Source organism: Panthera uncia, assembly GCF_023721935.1.
Source record: "Panthera uncia isolate 11264 chromosome C1 unlocalized genomic scaffold, Puncia_PCG_1.0 HiC_scaffold_3, whole genome shotgun sequence".
Taxonomy (NCBI): Eukaryota; Metazoa; Chordata; class Mammalia; order Carnivora; family Felidae; genus Panthera; species Panthera uncia.
The window spans coordinates 49487247-49503060 of NW_026057584.1; positions in this window are offsets into that span (position 1 = coordinate 49487247).

Genomic DNA, 15814 nt, shown 5'->3' on the forward strand with positions numbered 1-15814 from the left:
GTACTGAGGGTTAATGGAGTTAATAATTACAGTAAAGGTACTAATACCTTAATAATAGTAGGACAATAATTATGTGTTATGCCCTGTTTGATGGATCAATTGGGGCTACAATTGGGTGAGGAAAGGGAGAATCTCACCAATTTGGTTTAAAAATATTTAGAGATTAAAAAACATATAAGTTATGACCCTGATTTAACGAAGCCAGCACTAAAGGACATCTTAGTAAGTGGGGAAATGTGAATATAGACTGGGTATTCTAAGAAAATTTACTGACATGTTAAGAGTGAGGATCATTATCTGAAAAGGGCAGGCTACAGAAAAGCAGATACAAATGTGATCTTTATAACAACACATATATATTTATATAGATACAAAGTTAAAGATCTAGAAGAATATAACTTCAAGTGTTAACAGTAGTCATCTATAAATTGTGGCAATATGATTATTTTCACTTCATTTTATTATTTTTTCTGTTTTCTAACTTTCCATAATATACAAAAATTGCTTTTATGATTTAAAACATATTAAAAAATAAATAATAGAAAGCAGGACTATAGTTTTAGAAGACAGCATGAGGGCTCAGGACCAATTATATACCAATTCTATTCTATATCAATACTTCCATAGAGGTACCAAAGGGGGATACATGCCCAGGTAACTAATCAGTACAGCAATGTGTCACTTATTATAATTAGTGCTTCTGGCTTTATGTCCCCAAATTAAAACTCTAGTACACTGCTGAAGGTTGGGTTCCCTAAGAAGCAGCCTCTGAGACAGAGATCACATTAAAGAGATTTGTTAGGGAATCCTCTCAGGATTAAAACTAGAGGAAGCAACAAAAAGGGAAGGGAAGATAAAGGGAAGGAAAGAAGTAGGGTTGGGCAGACAAAGAAGTTGACCATGATTCACTCTCAGGTTAAGGCACTAACCATATGGAGAAATTTAAAGATGGAGTGACCTCTCAGAGCTTCCTGAGTTGAGTGGAAGCAGTCAAATCATTATAACCCTACACCGATTATTCACTGGGAATGGGCCATCCCAGGAAATGGGCATGTATTGAGCAAGGCTGAGGCAATTACCCAAGGGGGCTAATAGCTGAGGGCTGTCAGCCAGCAATGGAGTAATAACTCCTTGATTCCTAAAGGAGGACCCAGGCAATCCATCAGTGTTCATGCAGGAGGGCACCTGGAGCACTACCGTCACCTAAATGGCCTCCTGAACACTAATTTCAACCCTGAAAGTAAGAATATACAAATGTACAACTTAAAAGTAATATTCAGAGTGCCAAAGGACAGAAAGATGAGCAAGAAAGAGTACATTTGCCTTAATGCCCATTCCATTACACATAAGAGAACAGGAGTCCAGCTTGCCCCCTCCCAAATAAGATATAGAATCAATTTACCACTCTTGCTGCTTAGGTGGAAGACAGAGGTGAAAGACTATGCCCAGCGCATATTAAACTCTGTCCCTATAGAAAGTTCTATTTCTTAAATAAGCAAGCTCAATCTGTCTGTACTTGCCCTTGATCATAACTCATTCATGGAAGTATAAGAAAGCTCTGTTGGGAGCAGAGAGAGGAGGCATTGTGAAAAAGAGAAGAACTTCATTACCTTTGAAGTCAATGGTTAAGTTCTACAGGGCTTTGTGATTAACTGGATGAATGGGTAAGGAAAAGAGGATTCTCAAAGATAACATCAATATTTTTACCTGAAAAATACAAATCAGTGGATATAAAAAATTATTCAACCAGTGGTATTAGAATAACTATCCCAAACTTTCAGGAAAGATGGAGGAGTGGGAAGATCCTAAGCTTACCCTGTCCCATGAATACAACGAGGAAACACCCATATCAGTATAAATACTTAAAATGACAAAAAGACTGTCAGAACTGATTCTTCACAGCGAAATGTAGAGAAGAGGCAAAAACAAAAAGGGCAGAAAGGGCAGAGATGTAGTCCAGAGCTAAAACAGACCCATAGGACTGTCCATAGGAGGGAAAGAAGCTGGGGCATGGAGAGGGAAGAGAAACAGACCCTCATCCCAAGCAACCCAGGCATGGGGAATCCACATGGGGAAGATAAATCCCCATTACATTAGGCTTTGAAAACCAGAGGGGTTAAATTTCATGAGTTCTTACAATCATCGGGGTTTAACAGCTGGAAATTTAAAAATCAGCAGGCTTAGCTCTGGGAGAGGTAGGAGGGTGATAGGAAACTGCCCTTCCCTTAAAGAGATAGCAAAACAAACAGCCCCAAGGAGATACAACATAGAAGCAGCAGTTTGAAAAATGCCTGGGGTATACAGGAAGAAGACTTAGTTACAAATCTTACAGCATGTGCTGGGGGGGGGGGGCAGGGATCTTTAGGTGGCTTCTACAGAAACAAAGGAGCTGGTGGTTGCCATTTCCCTCCCCCAGCCTAGACACACAGATACCTGTGGGAACCAGATTAGCTCCAATACACTCCATCTAACTTGCTAACAGCCTATCCCAGTCTTCCCTGGAGTTGTTTGGCAGGCAGGCCCCCTCTAATAATGTACTTGATCTAAGCTCATCCAAAGAAGTGCCCCAAACCCAGCAGCATGCAAGCAGCCCCAATGTGCCAGCTTCACTCCAAAGTGACTCCTGCCCCGGGGAGAGGGGAAGATAACCACATACACCAGTTTGACTGTGGCCCCAGCAAGAGGCCAGTGCAGACATCAGGTTTCACTGCAGGCCCTGCCAACTGGTGAAAGCTTCTCAGGGGACAATACAGGTAAACTGTGCTGTAGCTCAGTGCTACTGCATCTCTGGCAAATGCCTGCTCTGAGCCAACTCAAGCCCAAGACAGCCCCAGACTGGCCCACTAACAACACAGGGACCAAACCCTGCCCACAACAGGCAAAGAAAGCCATTTCAGATAACTGGACTGAAGGCAAATGCAACTCAGCTAAAACAGTAGGATGAATGCAACACACATAAGAGACATCCCTGAAGCACCAGCTTCTGGTGAAGAAGGGGCATTGCACTGCAGGTCACTACAGGACTTCTTCTTTTTAAGGTCACTATTTTCACGAGGAAACTTGGCTGGCTTCCCTAACACAGAGAAAAAGACACAGAGTTCAACAAAATGAAGGGACAGAGGAATATGTCCCAAATGGACAAACAGGACAAAATCACAGCAAGAGAGCTAAATGAAATAAAACTAAGTAATATGGCTAATTGAGATTTTAAAGTAATGGTCATAAAGATACTCACTGGACTCGAGAAAAGATTGGAACACCTCACTGAGACTCTTGCCAATGAGATAGAAAACATAAAAAAAGGACCAATAAGAGATGAAGAACTCATTAACTGAAGTGAAAAATACACTAGATGGAATAAATAGTACACTAGAGAAAGCAGAAGAACAGATCAGCAATCTGGAGAACAGAGTTGAACAGATACAAGAAAAAATGTATAATACAAAATGAGAATAGACTTAGGGCATTCAGTGATAGCATCAAGCATTATAGGAATACCAGAAGGAGAAGAGAGAAAAAAGGGAGAAGAAAATTTATTTGAAGAAACAATACTGAAAGGAATTATGGGGAAGGAAACAGATATCCAGATCTAAAAGGCACAGAGAGCCCCCAACAAAAGCAACCCAAGGAGATCCACACCAAGACACATAGTAATTAAAATGAAAAAAAAAAATTAGTGGCAACGGGAGAAGTTTAATAGCAGTAAAAGATAGTTTAAAAGATAGCAGTAGTTTAAATAGCAGTTATATATAAGTGAAATCCCCTAAGACTTCAGCTAATTTTCAGCAGAAACTTTGTAGGGAATGGCATGATATATTCAAAGTGCTGAAAGAAAAGGAAAAAAAAAAACCTGCAGCCAAGAATATTTTATCCAGCAAGGTCATCATTTAGAATAGAAAGAAAGAATAAGAATTTCCCAAATAGAAGTTAAAGGAATTCATAACCACTAAACCCTATAACAAATATTAAAGGGGACTTTTTGAGTGGAAAGGAAAGACCATAAGCAGGAATAAAAAAAGTAGGAAGCACAAAAGCAATAAAATTAAGTATATATATAAAAATCAGTAAAGAGATTCACAAAAATAAAAGAATTTAGACTATGACACCATATACCTAAAATGTGGTGTAGAGAGAAGTAAAAAGTGGTTCAAACTTAAGCAACCACTGACTTCATATGAACTGCTATATGCATAACATGTTATATACAAACCAAATGGTAACTACAAATCAAAAACCAGTAGCAGATATGCAAAAAAAATAAATAAATCAAAGAGAATCCAAGTATATCACTAAAGAAAGCCAGCAAACGTGACAGAAGAGAGCAAAAGAAGAAAGGAACAGAGAATTTCAAAACAACGATACAACAAGAAACAAGATGGAAATAAGCATATAGCTACCAATAATTACTCTGAATGTAAGTGGAATAAATGCTCCAATCAAAAACACAGAGTAATAAAATGGATAAAAAACCAAGACACCTCTGTACACTGCCTACAAGGGACTCATTTATTTCAGACCTAAAGAACACGTGCAGATTGAAAATGAAGGGATGGAAAAGCATTTATCATGCAAATGAAGTGAAAAGAAAGCTGTGATAGCAATATTTACATTAGACAAAACAGAATTTATATATTTTTAAGTTTATTTAACTTGAGAGAGAGAGAGAGAGAGAGAGAGAGATAGCGCACGAACAGGGGAGGGGCAAAAAGAGAAGGAGAGAGAGAGAGAATCCCAAGCAGGCTCCACATTTGCAGAGCCTGATGCAGGGCTCAAACTCATGAGTCATGAGATCATGACCTGAGCCAAAATCAAGAGACAGACACTTAACCGACTGAGCTGCCCAGATGCCCCAGACAAAATAGACTTTAAACCAAAGACTGTCAGATACCATACATTTTCACTCATATGTGGACCCTGAGAAACTTAATAGAAACCCGTGGGAGTGGGGAAGGAAAAAAAAAAAAAAGAGGTTAGAGTGGGAGAGAGCCAAAGCATAAGAGACTCTTAAAAACTGAGAACTGAGGGTTGATGGGGGGTGGGAGGAAGGGGAGGGTAGGTGATGGGCATTGAAGAGGGCATCTTTTGGGATGAGCACTGGGTGTTGTATGGAAACCAATTTGAAAATAAATTCCATATATAAAAAAATAAATAAAATAAATAAAAAAAATAAAAAGCAGATGTACAACATAGAAAAAAAAACAACAAAGACTGTCACAAGAGACAAAGAGGACATTATACAATCATACAGGGAAAAATCCAACAATAACAAATAACAATTATAAATATGTATGCACCCAACATGAGAGCACCCAAATACATAAAGCAGCTAATAATAAACATAAATAAAGTAATTGACAGTAATACAATCATAGTAGGGAACTTTAACATCCTAGCTATATCAGTGGATAGATCATCCAAACAGAAAGTCAACAGTGAAATAGTGGCTTTGAATGACACATTGGACTAGATGGATCTAACTGGTATATTCAGAACATTCCATCCTAAAACAGCAGGATACACATTTATTTCAAATGCACATGGAACATTCTACAAAATAGATAACACATTAGGCCACAATATAAGCCTCAACAAATTCTAAAAAATGAAGTCATCATATGCACATTTTCTAAGCACAATATAATGAAACTAGAAACCAACATCAAGAAAAAAATCTGGAAAGAATACAAATACATGCAGGTTAAATAACATGCTGCTAAATAATGAATGTGTTATCCAAGAAATCAAAGAGGAAATTAAAAAAAAAAATACATGGAGACAAATGAAAATGAAAACTCAATGTTCCAAAATCTTGGGAGACAGCAAAAGCTGTTCTAGAAGGGAAATTTATAGTAATAAAGGTCTAATTCAAAAAGCAAGAAAAATCTCAAGTAAATAATTTAACCTTAACATAAAAAATCTAGAAAAAGAACAAATAAAACCCTAAACCAGTAGAGGGAAGGAAACAATAAAGATTAGAGCAGAAATAAATAAAATAGAAATTTAAAAAAAGAAAAAAACAACAACAAAGCAGATCAATGAAACCAGCAGATGGTTCTTTGAAAAGATCAACAAAGTTAACAATCCTGTAGTGAGACTCATCAAAAGTAAGTAAATAAATAAATAAATGAACAAAATCAGGAAAGGAAGAAAAGAAACAATAATCAACACCACAGAAATACAAAGGGTTAGGAGACTATTATGAAAAATTATATGCCAACAAACTAGACAACCTAGAATAAATGGATACCCTCCCAAAATTAAATCAACAAGAAATAGAAAATTTGAACAAATTAATTACCACCAATGAAATTAAATCAATAATCAAAAAAACTCCCAACAAACCAAGGTCCAGGACCAGATGACTTTGCAGGTGAATTTTACCAAACATTCAAAGAAGAGTTAACACCTATTCTTCTCAAACTATTCCAAAAAAAATAGAAGAGGAAGGAACACTTCCAAATTCTGAGGCCAGCATTACCCACATATCAAAACCAGATAAAGACACTACCAAAAAAAAAAAAAAAAAGAGAGAGAGAGAGAGAACCACAGGTAAATATCTTTGATGAACATAGATACAAAAATCCTCAACAAAATATTATCAAACCAAATCCAATGACACATTAAAAAAATAATTCAACATGAACAAATGGGATTTATTCCTGGGATTCAAGTGTGGTTCAATATTCACAAATCAAACAATGTGATACAAAAATCAACAAGAGAAAGGATAAAAATTATATGATCATTTCAATATATGGAGAAACAGCATTTGCAAAGTACAACATCCATTCATGATAAAAACCCTCAACACAGCTGTTTTAGAGGGAACATACCTCAACATAATAAAGGCTATATACGACAAACCCATAGACAACATCATACCCAAGAATGAAAAACTGAGAGCTTTTCCCCTAAGTTCAGGAATAAGACTACTCTTACCACTTTTATTTCATAGTCCTGGAAGTCCTAGTCACAGCTATCAGACAACAAACAGAAATGAAAGGTGGGACGCCTGAGTGGCTTACTAGGTTAAGTGTCCAACTTTGGCTCAGGTCATGATCTCACAGTTTGTGAGTTCGAGCCCCGCCTTGGGCTCTGTGCTGACAGCTTGGGGTCTAGGGCCTGCCTCAAATTGTGTGTCTCTCTCCCTCTCTGTCCCTCCCCTGCTCATGCTCTGTCATTCTCTCAAAAATAAACATTAAATTGTTTTATAAAGAAGAAGAAGAAGAAATAGAAGAAGAAGAAGAAGAAGAAGAAGAAGAAGAAGAAGAAGAAATAAAAAGCACCCAAATTATAAAGAAGTAAAACTTCTATTATTTGCAGATGACACAATACTACATATAGAAACCTCAAGACTCCACTAAACTCCTAAATGAATTCACTATGTTCACAAGGTACAAAAATCAACATACAGAAATCTGCATTTCTATGTATTAATAACGAAGCAGAAAGAGAATTTAGGAAAAAATCCCATTTACTATTGCACAAAAAATAATAAAATATCTAGGAATAAACTTAACCAGGGAGGTGAAAGACTTGTACCCTGAAAACTATAAAACACTGAAGAAAGAAACTGAAGATGACATAAACCAATGGAAACATATTTCATGATCATTTATTGGAAGACTCAATATCGTTAAAATGTTCATGCAACCCAAAGCTATCTACAGATTTACCACAATCCCTATCAAAATGCCAACAGCATTTTTCACAGAACAGGGACAAATAATCCTAAAATATGTGAAACCACAAAAGACTCCAAATAGCCAGAACAATCTTGAAAAAGAAAAGCAAAGCTGGAGGCATCAGAATTCCAGACCTCAAATTACGTTACAAATCTGGAGAATCAAAACAGTATGGCCTGGCACAAAAAAATACACACATAGATTAATAGAATAGAATAGAAACCCCAAAAATCAACCCACAACTATGTAGTCAATTAATATTCAACAAAGCAAGAAAGAATATCCAATGGGAAAGACTACCTCTTCAGCAAATAGTGTTGGGAGAACTGGACAGCAACATGCAAAAGAATGAAACTGGACCACTTTTTTACACCATACACAAAAGTAAATTCAAAATTGATTAAAGAACTAAATGTTAAGACCTAAAACCATGAAAATCACTGAAGAGGGCATAGGCAGTAATTTCTGTGACACTGGTCTTAGCAGCATTTTTCCAGACAGGTCTCCTGAGACAAAGGAAATAAAAGCAAAAATAAACTACTGGGACTATATCAAAATAAAAAGCTTCGGCAGAGCAAAGAAAACAATCAACAAAACTATAAGACAAACTACCAAATAGGAAATATTTGCAAATGACATACCTGATAAGGGGTTAGTATGCAAAATATATAAATTACTTATACATCTCAACACACACACACACACACACACACACACACACACACACACACACAACAAATAATCCAATTAAAAATGGGCAGAAGACATGAACAGACATTTCTCCAAAGACGACACACAGATGACCAGCACAAATGAAAATATGTTCATTAGTCCTCATCAGAGAAATGTAAATCAAAACCCCAACAAAATATCACCTCATACCTGTCAGAATGGCTAAAATCAAAAACACGAGAAACAAGTGTTGACGAGAGTGTGAAGAAAAATGAACCCTTGTGCACTGTTGGTATGACTGCAAATTGGCACAGCCACTGTGGAAAACAATATGGAGATGACTCAAAAAATTAAAACTAGAATTACCAAATGATCTAGTAATTCCACTACTGGGTACTTACCCAAAGAATATAAAAACACAAATTTGAAAAGATATATGCACCCCTATTTTTATTGTAGCATTATTTTAATAGCCAAATTATAGAAGCAGCCCTAATGCCCATCAATACATAAATGGGTAAAGAAGTGGCATATAAATACAATGGAATACTACTCAGCCACAAAAAAGATTGAAATCTTGGCATTTAAAAGAACATGGTTGGATATGAACAGTATAATGTTAAGTGAACTAGGTCAATCAGAGGAAGACACATACCATATGATTTCACTCATACATGAGATTTAAGAAACAAACAAATGAAAGAAAAAAAAAAAACAAACCAAATTAAAGACTCATAAATGTAGAGAACAAACTAGTGGTTACCAGAGGAGAAGTGGGTAGAAGGATGGATTAAACAGGTGAAGGAGATCAAGAGTACATTTATAGTGATGAGAACTGAGTGAATTGTGAAATCACTATATTACACACCTGAAACTAATATTAACACTATGTTAATTATACTGGAAGTAAGTTAAAAAGCTTAATTTAAAAAAAGAGTTTTAAAAAAAAAGAATAATTAGCTATCCCTTTGGAAACAAAATTAAACCCGTGTATCATATCATACAAATTAATTTCATGTAGAGTTAAATACCTAAACATTAAAAATGAAGATACAATTTAAAATTTTTGAGAAATCTCTCTCTCTCTCTCTCTCTCTCTCTCTCTCACACACACACACACACACACACACACACACACACACACTGCCATAAACATAATCCAAATGCCTAGAGATGACAGGGGGAAAAAATAAAGCTAAAGAGATGCATAAATATGGTGAAAGTGAGAAAAATTATGTTCAGTTAAACAAAAAAAAAGTGTGTATTAGAGTTGCCAGATAAAAGACAGGATGCCCAGTTAAATTTGAATTTCAGATAAACAACAAATGTCTTTTTAGTATAAGCAAGTCCCATGAAATATTTAGGACATACCTACATAAAAGAACTAGTTTTAGTATTTAATGTTTACTATATTTAACAATTTAGTGTATTTTTATTCTTTAGAGCATATTTGCTAAACCTGGCAATCAAAAAGAGGAATTAAAGTAAAGAGAAAATAAGATTGGATAAAACTTCATAGGGGTACCAAGGAAGGGAATGCATATAGGAGGTATTATCTACACCACCATGTTGTGTTCTCTAGAGATAGTATATGCCAGGGACAGAAATGTAATCCAGAAGTAACTTCCAGGGGACTGCTGAGGTACAGCAACAGGAGTGTACAGATGGTTGTCTTTTATTGCATCCCCTCTCTCCTCAGGCTTGTCAAGTAAGTTGATTGTACGTCCCAAGACAAGAGCAGGGGAGGTGGGAGGTGGGTAACAGTGGCAAGATTACACAAAACTTTTGCGTACCTTTCACTCTCATTTAAGAAATGGAGCACTGTGAGGCGCCTAGGTGGCTTAGTCAGTTAAGCATCCAACTTCAGCTCAGGTCATGATCTCACGGTTCTTGGGTTCATGCCCCACATCAGGATCTGTGCTGACAGCTCAGAGCCTGGAGCCTGCTTCAGGTTCTGTGTCTCCCTCTTTCTCTGCCTGTCCCCTGCTCACACTCTCACTCACTCTCTCTCTAAAATATAAACATTAAGAAAAACGTTAAAGAAATGGAACACTATGTGCCACTAAAAGTCCACCTCATTTAGCTCCACAAACATCGACAAAGATATAGGGTGAAAAATCTAATAGGAAATCTTAAATACAAATAGAGCCTCAAATCAAAAATCAGAAAATGTTTGCAGAAATTCACTATCATTGGGGGAAAATAATTCAAGAAGCAGAATGGGCACCCGTGGGGCAAAATTTTCAACACAGAAGACAGCAAAAAAGTTAGATTAGTATAATTAGAGAAATAATTATAATTAGAGAAAGATGTGAAAAATGTCAAATTTAAAAATGTGAATCAACCAGAAATCCTAATATTAAGAAAATAATCATTGAAATTAAAAAATAAAAAGAATCCTCAACTGATAAAATAAGCAGCAGCAGGTCCAAAGCTGAAGAGGGAATTCTGTGAGAATGAAAAATGACAGAAGAGATAGAAGGTACAAAGGAGAGTTAAGAATTATGAAGTACATACCCAAAAGTTCCTAAAGATATCCAAGAGAAAATCCAAAGGAGAAAATAGGGAGAATGAATGCAAGGCAGAAATTAAAAAAAAATAATCATTAAGGCAATTTCCTAAAACTAAAGACAGACATAAGCGCTCAGACTGAAAGTTCATTCCAAGAGCCAACATACTAATAAACAAAAATATGCACATATGCTTTCCTCATGATATGATTCCTTCCTGATCACGGGTCTCTCAAATTCTCTCTTCTTTCCCAAAGGTCCCTTCACTCCCTTGAGGCAAAGAGCCTTTAACTCCCTGACTCCATGTAGGCTTCCCTTTCAAGTATTAAGAACTATTGGGTAAAGCAGAAGAAAACAGACATTCCTCCACTGCCTTCCCACATCCAGGAGGTAACATACAATTCTGAGAACATTCAGATTTACTGACAACCATCTCCATGGAACCTTGTCCTTGTCCTACACAGGAATGTTCTCCTTTGAAAATTTTCTCCATAATGCAATAAAATCAACATTACCCCTTAGCATAGTTCCCATGACAACTAAGTCTGGAACCAATGGCATACGAGCAAAGGTTATGTTATCACTTGCATTTCCTTATTTCCACAGTGTTTGCTCATGATTAATAATAATAGCTACTTAGAGGTATTCTTTGGTCTGAGCAAGATAAATATTTTTGTTAAATGTGGCCTGAAACTAATACATTGGAAATTGATCAAGAAATTCTGCCTACTTGGCTTATTAACAACTTTAAAATTCTCATAGAGTCTACTATGCTTTCAGTCTCAGTTTTTTCAAGGACTTCTTTTGGTGAATGTACAGCATAATCCAGGTTATAACTATATATTTTCTTTAAAGGTATGCAGGAAGATAGGCCCAGGCCCACGGTAAAGAACTTCACTTTTTTCTCAGAACACTGTTGTTAATTCTAAGAATATTACCTCACTTCTGTTCTCCAGTATTTTCTCTTTTTTTTTAAGTTTATTTATTTTGAGACAGAGAAAACATGAGTGGGGGAGTGGTAGAGAAAGAGGAAGAAAGAGAATCCTAAGCAGGCTCCATGCAGTCAATGCACAGAGCCTAAGTGAGGGGCCCAACCCACGAAACAGTAATATCATGACCTGAGCCAAAATCAAGAGTCGGATGTTCAACTGACTGAGCCACCCAGGCGCCCTTCCAGTATTTTATTTCTATCTTGTTTATAAGTGCATGGAAATGGTTAATAACACTCTATATTGCTCTTCTGGTGGCATTATTGTGCTTATTTAAGGTGTCTGCTCACAATGGTTAATTTTTAAGCATCTTTGGTATTACTTCCTAGAATGTAGTCACTGAATTTTAAAATTCACACAATTTTCTCAAGTCTCAAGTAAAACATCAGGATAAATGTTTTACTAAAATATTTTAGACAACTCATAAAAAAGCAAAATGCCGAACTCTAAAAACAACATTTATTTATCACATAGTTATACCCAGTCTGGCAATGCTTCTTTAGGCTGTGCTACCTCATGGATGAATCTAAGTTTTCTACGTGAACATGTTCTGTGTTTTGAGAATATTTTTGAGGAAAATAAAATATTTAACATTTTAAGTGTTTCCTCTTTCTATAACTTTATGAAACTATAGGTATTCACAGTCATAGTTCAAGTCAGAAAACATGAACAGGTAATAATTACAATAAAATCATAAAATTTGCAGAGACAAAAGGAAACACTGAAGTAATTTTTTCTTACTCTTTCAGAGGAGGAAACTGAAAATCAGAAAGTTTATTGACTTGTTTCATTACACATCTCTAGTTAGTGGGAAATTTGAGAATCTAGCCTCCTGAGTCTCATATAAGGTTCTGTCCATTATCCTCATGAATGGTTTATGTTTCCTAATTGTTTTTGCCCCATCATCCCCATCAGATAGAGTTTTTAAAGAGAGAACAAAATCTCTTCTTAGTTTTATTACAATTCCCTATCCAGCAGTAACCTGAACACTGAAAATTCAATCCATGTCAATTTACTAAATATCTGTGATCCTGCAGAAAACAAAATGCTTTTTTAAGAGGTAGAGTGCATAAAGACAAGAGAAGTGGTAGTAAGATGGTTCAGATTTGACTGCAATTGATTCAATATAAAACGTTTTACAGAAGTATTTCTTAGATATTAAAAGCAATCACTTAAAAGAAAAACTTTCCCATAAATCATTAAGTATGGAGATAGAAAAAGATAGGGTAACTAACATAAGTCAAAAATGGTACCCATAACGTAAATCCTGATGAGCATTAGGGATTTCTTATTTTCCAAATCCATCGTTTTTATGTAAAATAGACATCTAGAGAGGTTAGTTTGTCCCATAAATTCCAGATAGATTCATTTGCGTTCCCATTTCATACTTGTTTATATGAAATGTCCTGCCTAAGGTATATGTAAATCTCCCAAGCTTACATTATCAATGAATTAAACACAGGCAGAAGTAAGATCCACCTGGTAGCATGTGTACTGAAGCAAGGCTTTGAAAAACGTATTTGGTTGTATGAAGATCTTTCCCTTAGCTACATCACACTACATAGAGTAGAGATTTGCCAAAGCATTTTTTTCCATCAAATCTGCAACCAATTTCAAATATCAGATCTAAGAACTGGGAATTGATAAACTCTATCTAACTTGGCCAGCAGGAGGTAGTGAACCATAACTATATAATTGTGAGATATAGCTCATTTATAGTATAGAAATTTAATTATAAATATGGAGAGTAGTTTTACTTTTTTTCTTTTGGTTCACATTATTTACAAAAAAAAAATTCTCATCTTTCTTGCAAATCAGAGGTACTGGGGTTCTAATAAATGTCACTAAAAGTCTAAACAGAATCTCTGGCCAAGAGAAATCTAGTACGGTAAGAAGCCTCCTGATCCCCACCACAAAGTCAAATGCATCACTTCAAATAAACATCAGTAATGAAGTCCCAAAGATCTCTTCCCTATTGACTTCTGGACAATCCAAATTTCTAACTAAAATCACTGAAGGGCTTTATGTTGCATTTTTGGCACAGCAACTTCTCCCCCAAAATAGTAACCAATTATAAATAAACAGATTGGCCAATTTGATTATGGGCTTCCTGAAGAAAACACACCTGCTGCTTCATGCTTTAAAAATAATAGATTTCAGAGATGCTAATTAGGTAGACTCAGAAAAATAAATATTTTAAAAACAAAGTTTTACCCTCACATGAATTGTTTTAACTTACCTAGGTTTTAATCACACAAGAGTAAAATGAAAATTTCATATTTAATGATTGATGTGATCATATTAAAGAACTATATGGAACCACCATATTTAGTTAACGATATTTATCATGTCTCAACCCTCTTGTGATGACATAATAGAAATAGAGTTTGGGCACCATCTTGAAACACCAGCATCAGAATTACTGAAGTTACTAAATACTGTCTTTACCTAATTAAGTTATTTCAGGTAAAATCTAGACTGTGCCAAAATAGAAATAGTGACTTGACACTTGGAGCACAAGTGGGCTTCTGCACCCAAAGGTAAGGCAGATCTTGGGACTGATTTTCAATTCTAACCCAGTTTTTTGGGCCTAATAAATCTACTTCTCATGAATTTAACATTCCTCACCAAACAGTATGGATTCTTCCTCACTGACTTAGTATAACAACTAGAAATAGGTTTGTTAACAAATATTATAGCTTAGACTGCATTTATCTCTCATTAAGTGAGTAATGGAATTATTTCTTTTACTTCGTTACTTTCAACATAGAAAATCATAGGTTTTATTTGAGGTAAAAAGGTATATTCTAGTTCTATATCATTCTAGCTATAAAATCTAAAGACAATCATAAATTTATTAGTAATCTCAGTAAATCTGGTTGTTGTGAATACTTTTAAAGATGATCAATTCAAAGTGACAGCTATCATTAATTTTCTTGATTGCAGAATTAATACATGTTCATTGCAGAAACCTCAAAAACTGTATAAAACATACAGAAAAAAAACACAAAAATGTAGATAAACAGTAACAAAAACAGTCCAAATCCCCAAATCCTGCAAATGAGAGGCTGCAAACATTGTCAGCCCACTTTTTTTTAACTTCTTCTAACCGCTTAGATTTTCAATGAGACAAACTCATAGGCCAACTATCATATGTCATCACTTCTGGTGACATTTCTGCTTTTTACCTATGCGAAGTTTATAAGGAACACTATATTTCTTTCATGGTATACTGTATTAATTTACACTCCAGAAGAAACTTTGAAATTTTTATCTAAATCTTTCAAAGAGATTATTATTAGGTTGTGTGGATGTGTGTATAATTTAATTCACAGTTACTCAAGCTTCTAATGCAGTTCTTACAAAGATAGCACTAAAGAAGGAAGTTTCCTCTAGATTGTTTTATGCACCACTTCATTCATCTGCTTCGTAAAAAGGGCTAGTGATGGATAAGGGACACAAAATGGCCAATCAGCTCATATCCACAATCAAGTCCTACTTCTGAGAGCTTCTGCACAATACTAGGACCCCCAGAGGAAAGCACCCAGGAATTTCCATCTTTATAACCAACTACACAACAGAGGTTTAGCAATTTTTGTGTTTTATGAAATCAAATGGATACAAAATAGCATCCAGCTCACTCAGTGGTACAAATCAAACTACATGCACTACAGCTAAGGAATCAGAATGCTATTTGACTTATTGCCAATAAAAATATAACTTCTCCAAAAAATAGCATAATAATTTTATATACAGTGTTTAATAGCTTTGTATCAGTACAAACAGGCTGCCCTGTTTTGGCTTAACATAGAATCACTCTTACTAGATTTACCTGTGTCTTGTCATCAGTCTATCTAAAAGAACACTGTCTTAAAAAAAAAAAAGTTGTATTAAATGCATTATTATATTAATTATAAGGCTTCAATTGAGTATATTGTCTATTACAAAGCATCTTTTT